The sequence below is a fragment of the Colobus angolensis genome, unplaced genomic scaffold (genome assembly GCF_000951035.1).
Source record: "Colobus angolensis palliatus isolate OR3802 unplaced genomic scaffold, Cang.pa_1.0 Scaffold362, whole genome shotgun sequence".
In the NCBI taxonomy this organism is placed as follows: Eukaryota; Metazoa; Chordata; class Mammalia; order Primates; family Cercopithecidae; genus Colobus; species Colobus angolensis.
Window position 1 is genome coordinate 2,561,220 of NW_012116955.1, and position 7,500 is coordinate 2,568,719.

At 34.0% G+C, this 7,500-nt stretch overlaps 1 protein-coding gene across 6 annotated transcripts in view; it reads right to left on the reverse strand.

Moving 5' to 3' along the window:
• Positions 1-3,603: 3,603 nt before the first annotated feature.
• The window catches only part of SYNCRIP (synaptotagmin binding, cytoplasmic RNA interacting protein), a 35,231-nt gene continuing 31,334 nt past the window's right edge, over positions 3,604-7,500 (reverse strand). For 4 of the 6 annotated variants that reach the window (XM_011953507.1, XM_011953506.1, XM_011953505.1 and 1 more), the window contains one exon: positions 3,604-7,500. This exon is cut by the window's right edge and continues 698 nt beyond it. The gene's annotated coding sequence lies outside the window, so the exon portion shown is untranslated. The other 2 variants (XM_011953502.1, XM_011953503.1) reach the window with 1 other exon arrangement.

Consider the following 7,500-nt stretch of genomic DNA (forward strand, 5'->3'; position numbering starts at 1 on the left):
AACTGATTTTATTTAAAAAAAAAAAAAAAAAAAAAAAAAAAAAAAAATTTCTAGCATTCAAGAGTGAGCAAGACTATGCATATATAAAATAAACTGCTGTGATGGACAAGGATGGGTAAGTACATTATATATGTTGTTTTGCCTCTCTCTAGTCTAGAGGCAAGTATAAGGTAATCAGTTTTAAAGTATTATAATCCTGATAGTAAGAAAGGAAGGATACCTAACAGCAAGTGGAAAATGAAGGAAAACTACTCAGTGTACTATTTACTTATGAGAAACAGATTGTAAAATTCATAAGTAGAGGCTTAAGTGTATTTCAAGTAAACAAGAGACCAGGCACAGCAGCTCATGCCTGTAATTGCAGCACTTTGGGAGCCTGAGGCAGGAGGACTGACTGCTTGAGCCTCAGAGTTTGAGGCTGCAGTGAGCCGTGATCACACCACTGCACTCCAGCCTGGGCGACAGAGCGAGACTCCTCACTCTGTCACTCAGGCTGCAGTGCAGTGGCACGATCTCGGCTCACTGACCTCCGCCTCCGGGGATCATGCGATTCTCCTGACTCTCCAGACTTTTTTTTTATTACTATTTTTAGTAGAGACAGGGTTTCACTATATTGGTCAGGTGCCAGGTTGGTCTCAAACTCCTGATTTTAGGTGATCTGTCCACCTGGGCCTCCCAAAGTGCTGGGATTACAGGCATGAGCCACCACGCCCGGCCAACCATATCTCTTAAAAAAAATTAAATAAATTTTAAGAGAACTAAAGGGAGGAGATATCTGGGAGTAGACTCCACGGACAGGTCCTTCTAGATTTCAAAAAAAGATCAAGTTAAAACATCAACTAAGCATAAACATAAATACCACTTTTACTCACACTGATATTAGGAGGTATATATAGTATAGTGAAATAATGCCTTAAATTCAGAGCCTTGCTATTCAGGTTATTGAATTTCAGCTACCTATCAATGGGTAGGTAAATATAAGGTTATTCATATGTATGTAACCATTTCTCAAGTTATTTTAAGATACAGTAAGCAATATACACTATCCTCAGAAATAGCTGCTTTCAACACCTCATTTTTAGTTATCTAGGCTTCATGCTTTTTCTCAAGTATCATTATTCCCTCACCTTCAAATTGCTATGCAAAAGAACCTTATACAAACTTTAGACTCAAAACCAACCAGACCCTCATTAGCAAAAGAGTTCCATCTTGAAGTACCCCCTCCTCACCTCATAAAGAACTTATAGACAGGGGGCTTGTAGATTGATCCTGTCTTGTTCAGCAGCACAGATTAAACTACACATCAGCATAAAGGAAAACTGATGCACTGGATTTTGTTAAGTTCACTGCTAAAGATGCCTTATGAGCACCGTTTCCTTAATTTCAAATAAGGAAAACAGTCACACACAGGGTTAACATATAAAAAAAGGTCTATAAGTCACAAGGCCAACTGTTCCCTTAACTCAAGACAATACTTTTTTAAAATGTCACGTTGATAATTTAAATGTGGATCTTCATCTTAATTTACTTAAATCATCAGCACTTTGTGATCATTTTTAAAAGCTTTCTATGCAGTAAATAAATGATTCGAAATATTTGATTCCCTTTTTCAAGTTCTCATATCACAAGCCTAATTTGGCAAATAAACTAAACTTCCACCCAACTGAACAACATTTTGAGTATTTTTAAATGCCTGCCTACTCAGATTTCCCTGCCCTTCGAGGAGCTTCCATTCTAAAAGGAAGTAAAATAAATCAAAGAAATTTACCATGAAATGTACTAGTAATTTAAACAGACTAATCGATACACAGTAAGCAAAAAAGGGAAAAACAATACTAACTGCAGTATCTGCTTGCTGTGCCCCTTTGTTGATCCTCTCCCAAATGCTAAATAAATCTCCAGGAAACCAGAGATCAACTAGGATTTGTTACATGACAATTTTACAATAAAGGCTTTTCGTCTTTTAATTCCATGTTTATCTGTACCTGAAGTTAGGCAGGAAACCACAAGGCAACAGAACCTGTCTTTAGTACTGTTAAATAACTCCTAAGAACTTAATTTCTGCAAATTTATGTGAATTTTTACTATTTCAAGGGAAAAAGCAAAGGAGGTAGAGGTATGAACCAAAATTGCCCAAACTACACTGTATTACATATACATGGGGCTCCAGAGTAGAAATGTAAAGTGTATTCTGTCATTTTTATAGATGACCTTTAATATTGTTTATTTCTGGTTTTCCTCTAAGTATATTCCAAATATTAAATAAAACTGAGAAATACAATTTGTACATATGCTTTTCTAATTTTTCATGACATGTTAAACTTAAAGCAACTGTGAAGGCCTAATTCCTGGGTCTTCCAATTAAAGCAACCAATTAATATAAATACTGACATATTAAAAAATATTCTCTTAAAAATGACATCATACGGGTTTTAGTATACAGATGCACCTAGCTTTAGCAATTTTGTGTTTAAATGATGCAGTACTCTTGTTACACAAATTCCATGTTATTCAAATTTCAATTTAAAGTTAACACCATTAAATGAGCCATAACATGTATGTTGGAACTCTTCTTGTATATCATGGTGTTTCTATAGTTACAAGACCTAATTTTACCATATGGAACCTACAAAACTCTTTAGCAGATTTATTATTGTCAGCAAGCCCTGGTCTTATTCTTTAATCTGTGGTAACAACTTTTCCACACCAAATACTTTGTCCTTCTGCCCTGAAAACTCAAAAACTGCCCATCAAAAATGATATAAAATGCCAATTCCCTTAGGTTTCCTAAAATTCTCTCCAAAACAAGTTGAGTTTGTGTAACAACAATCTCCTTTTCAGAATAAAGCTGAAAGCCTAACAAAAGGCAAGAGATGACACTTCATAAACATTACAGATAACCTTTATAACTCCTTTCTAGATTAGAACTTGTTGTAAGCAACTTTATAGACAAAGTAGAAAATCAGACAATTAAGTTTACAGTATATTATCCTAAAATAACCTTATTTTGACCCCATTGTGTTAGAAACCCATTTTAGGAAGCTATAACACTTGGAGACACTAATTTCCAAAATGGTTTATTAGGACTTCTCCCACACTCAAAGTCAAACTTCCAGGACTGTTCTGAAATGATGAAAGCTTGTTTTCGATAATCAATATAAATGTTAATCCAAAATAGAAACTAAACCCTGCACTAAGTGACCTAAAGAATCTTGTCCTGATGGAAGTGGCCAAAACTGCTCATTCCCCAACCAAGAAATCCTAGGAGTATAAGCCAAAACCCACAAATATATTGACAAGTCCCCAATTATTTCCAAATTATCACTAACTTTATCAAATCCAATGGTAAGTATGTGACAACAGAATGTTTCCATCAAAAATTAAGACCAGCCTAATGAATTTATTCTATTCATCTTCCAGTAATGTGATTGCAACTGAGGATATCTTGAATTTTTCACTATTGGCTAGTTACTTCGAATGTATGGATAATCAAAGTGCGACAGACCTCTAAAGATTCCAAGTGTCTACTTAAAAGCTGTTAAGTGAAAAGTGATGAAATGGAGGACACCCACAATAATTCTTGGACTCCTGGAGATCCTAAGACATGCTACAAAAATAGGTCTTTATTCTTAGGAAAATATAGTCAGAGCTAGCTTCCTTATGCTATACATAAAATCTTAACATCAGAGGCAGTACAGATAGTACAGATAGTTTTTGAACTGATCTCCAAACAAGCACAAAACCACTACGTTGAAAAGAACAGGTAATTTGAGGTTTTTGGCAAAAGACAGTACTTCACACATCTAATCCAAATCAAAGGGCCTGCAGACAGTTTTCAGTGAGATGAAAGGAATGAAATAAATATAAATTCTACGGATAAATAAATGTAAAAGACAATTTAAATAAGCTAACAGAACTAATTTTTTTAAATAAAAATACTAGTCAGGTACAAGCTTTTGTTTCTCAATGCCAGACTTCTAAATATTTACCAGACTACTGTTAACATTAAAAACCTAACCTTTGACCCAGAGCGTTAGTAATAATACTGGTTTGCATCTGCACAATTTTGAAACTGAATGCTTCTGGTCCTGAAGAATATTTTAGGTGTATTACTGAAGGCAGACTGTGGTGCTAATTTAAGTCTTAAATACTTTTAAAAAGTGACAGACCCCAAAAGTCCATCTAGTAATTTGCTAGTTAAAAAATGCCTGTGAGCACTGCTTCATAATTAGCATCTTAAGAAAGTAGTGGCATGCCCTATTGAGTGGTATGATCACTGAGTAATTAATACACCTTAAAACAATATCCCCACAAGTCTGTTTCTTTTATGTATTTGTCAGTTAAGTTCTTTAGTCATTAATTTTACACCCACCAGTGAATTCCTATGGCCAAATGAAAATTTTGTGGTATACACAGAGAGAAAATGATCATGGTGGGTATTCCTGCAAGTTTTACGAACTTGAGAAGTTTTTAGCACCCTCTCCTAAATGCATGAAGCCCTTCTATTTAATTTCTCCCCTTAAAATAGAGACTACGTATGATACTCTGTAATAATACGGGATCTTTTGCTATGTTTCTGACAACTTTTGGCTTCACAGTCAAAAAAGCTGTTCCAAATGTGTCAATTTTGCCTATCTAGCTTGATGTTCATTCTATTCTTTAAAAACTTTTATATACAGTAACTCAGATCACCACCCCATCAATCCATTTCTATGCTGTTCCTATTTTATCATGAGGAAACTACATTTTAAGTCAGATTTGCAGTAACTGGTAGAAAAGTTTCTTAAGCTAAAATTGCAATCATGAGTGTACAACAGTTTTGTGTGTGCGCAATTTTCCCTTCATTTTTAACATCTGATTCAGTTGCAATGGCCGAAAACCTTCCACAAAAAGCATGCTTGGGAGAATATATCTAACAAAATTTTCTCACAAAGCAACTTTCTGAAAACTGATAAACTAAATTTGTGATCACTTTTGATTGCCAAGTAGTCTGCAGAAACAAAATCTTGCGTCTGTTTTGGTTAGATAACTTAAGTTTTCTTTTTAACAATCAGAATGCTTTAAGAATACATTTTTTACCCCAAGGAAGGGACTTGACTCTTGGATTTAAGACCCTTTCCTTGACAATATATACAAAATTTCTTTGACTTATCACTGTCCATTCTTTGAAGCTGTCAAAGCCAAGAACCCATAAACAAATCACAAATAGCAATAACCTACATTAGTTAACATTCCCCCTTTAACATGTTGACATTTTTACTAAAGGATTAGTTATTTTTGCATTTCCATTTCTCATATCCCATGACATTCCATATAAATTGCATTATTGCTTTATAGGCCACACAACATTCAAAAGTATGTTTATATGCATTGCCTGTTTTCCTTGATCTGATAAGACTTTGATACTGATTTTACTACAGAAATTTAAGTTTGAAAATACCACAGTTAGTATTTCTTCTCAGAACGTTAATTGTTCACATCACTAATCACTACATGCATATTTAGCTCTGATTATATTGCTCAAAAACTGCACCCATTATCAGAACAGTGCAAATGATATTTAATTTTAAAAGTAATTATAATGGCTTGAATTCAAAGTCATTCAAATGAACACTGTCAAGTAATTTCACTTGATGTGTATATTTCATCACCACTGTTTACATTACCCTTCTTTAAGTATAACCATCAATTCTTCACAATTTCTTTTTATCAGTTTCCCTCCCAAGTCCCCAAACTAAGAATGCCAAATAGTCTTGAAAACTCAGAGCTCCATATTTTAATGTTTTCTTGAGAACACATTTGTGAACTCACAAAAGTGTTCATCTCTCAACTTTGACAATGCAGTTCTTACTTTAAGTAAAACAAACCTGTCCTAAAATCCCAACAAATAATTCTGAGAATTAACTTAAACACCTTGACAGTGTCCCTTAAAAATGCTATGACAGTAAAGTGCCAATAGGCATGGCAATGACCTCTTAGATGGGATCATTTAACTCCTCGGAACTGGGAAATGCCAGCACCAAGGATTACACTGAGATTCAATTTTACTGAAGGCTACATTTAGTTTACCCACTTTCCACAACCTATTATATTCATTATGTTAGAATGAAATGTAAATGTTTTGTGTAGCCCTCAAACTTACACTAAGTTTTGAGAGAGATGTACTTTAAAAAAGCACGGGGTAATATATAAAATCAGTGGCAGAAAGTTTCATTAAGCACCAGGAACTAATTTTTGTCACCCCATACTCATTTTGTAGGTAAGTTTCAATAACCGGCAAGGCACATTTACATATATTCCAATGAATACTTATTGACAAATTTTAAATTACACTCTATGTCCCAGCTATCCCAGTAACTGACATACAACATACTAAAATGATTTATTTAGATAACAAAAAACCAATTAATGTGAAACATACAGGCTATTGGCAACCACTATTCTAAAATTATGTAAGTACAAATAAACATACTGAAATGTGTGCAATTCTAAGTTTTTAAACCAGAAGATTTCTACACTAACACACATTTATATTAATGACACATAAAAAAAATAAAAACTTTATTACAAAAATAAGTTACACTCGCCTCCAGCTTACAGTATAAAACAATTTTATTTGCAGGAATGCAAAATGATTGTTTGCCATGAGCATTTTGAACATATGACATGTCTAATTTTCTTGTTAAATTTGCATTTACTGGGGAACTGGTGTGTATAAAACCTTAATTAAGTATAAGCTCTGATCTTCATCGTGGTGCCTATTGGGTATGTAATATAACTGCAGTATCCCTTTGGGGAAGGGGAGAGGGGATTTCTTTACACCAAGTCCTAATGAAACTATAATTTTCACTTTTTACTTTAAGCTATCAACTCAGGACTTGGCAAAAAAATTTTTGAGGGTGATTCAATAGAGGATGCTTCACCACTGAACACTCACTGTCATCAAGGTGCTTTAGAAAATTAAAAACATAGCACAAATGATTGTACTCTACTCTACAAGTTATCATGACCTGCATAAGAAATGGAAAGCTGATTCACAGGTTTACAGTGATCAGCAGTAAGAAATGCACTAATGAAACATACCTTTTACCTAAAAAGCTAAACTACAGCCATATACTAATTTCTATGATTTATGAAAAAACTTCAAAATATCCAAATGTCAGGCTTCGCTGTACAATTGTCAGTTTTAGTCTGACTTTTTATAAAGGGACACTGCAGTATTTAGTACAAGTTCGGATGCACTTTTTTGAACATCTGATGTCTTACAAAAGTAACATCTTGCTAAACTATTATACATCCAAATAACTACAATATCTGAAGAAGCAAGGCTGCTTTTTCAGCCACAAAATACGACAAAAGCAAGGCCTGTTATGATGGTCATGAGGAAGTCTTACAAGCCTCTGAAACTAAAGGCAACTAAGAATGTTACATTTGGTATATTAAAATCTTACCCTCATATCATATTTAACAAGCCTTGCTTTTATCTACAAAGATTTTCTA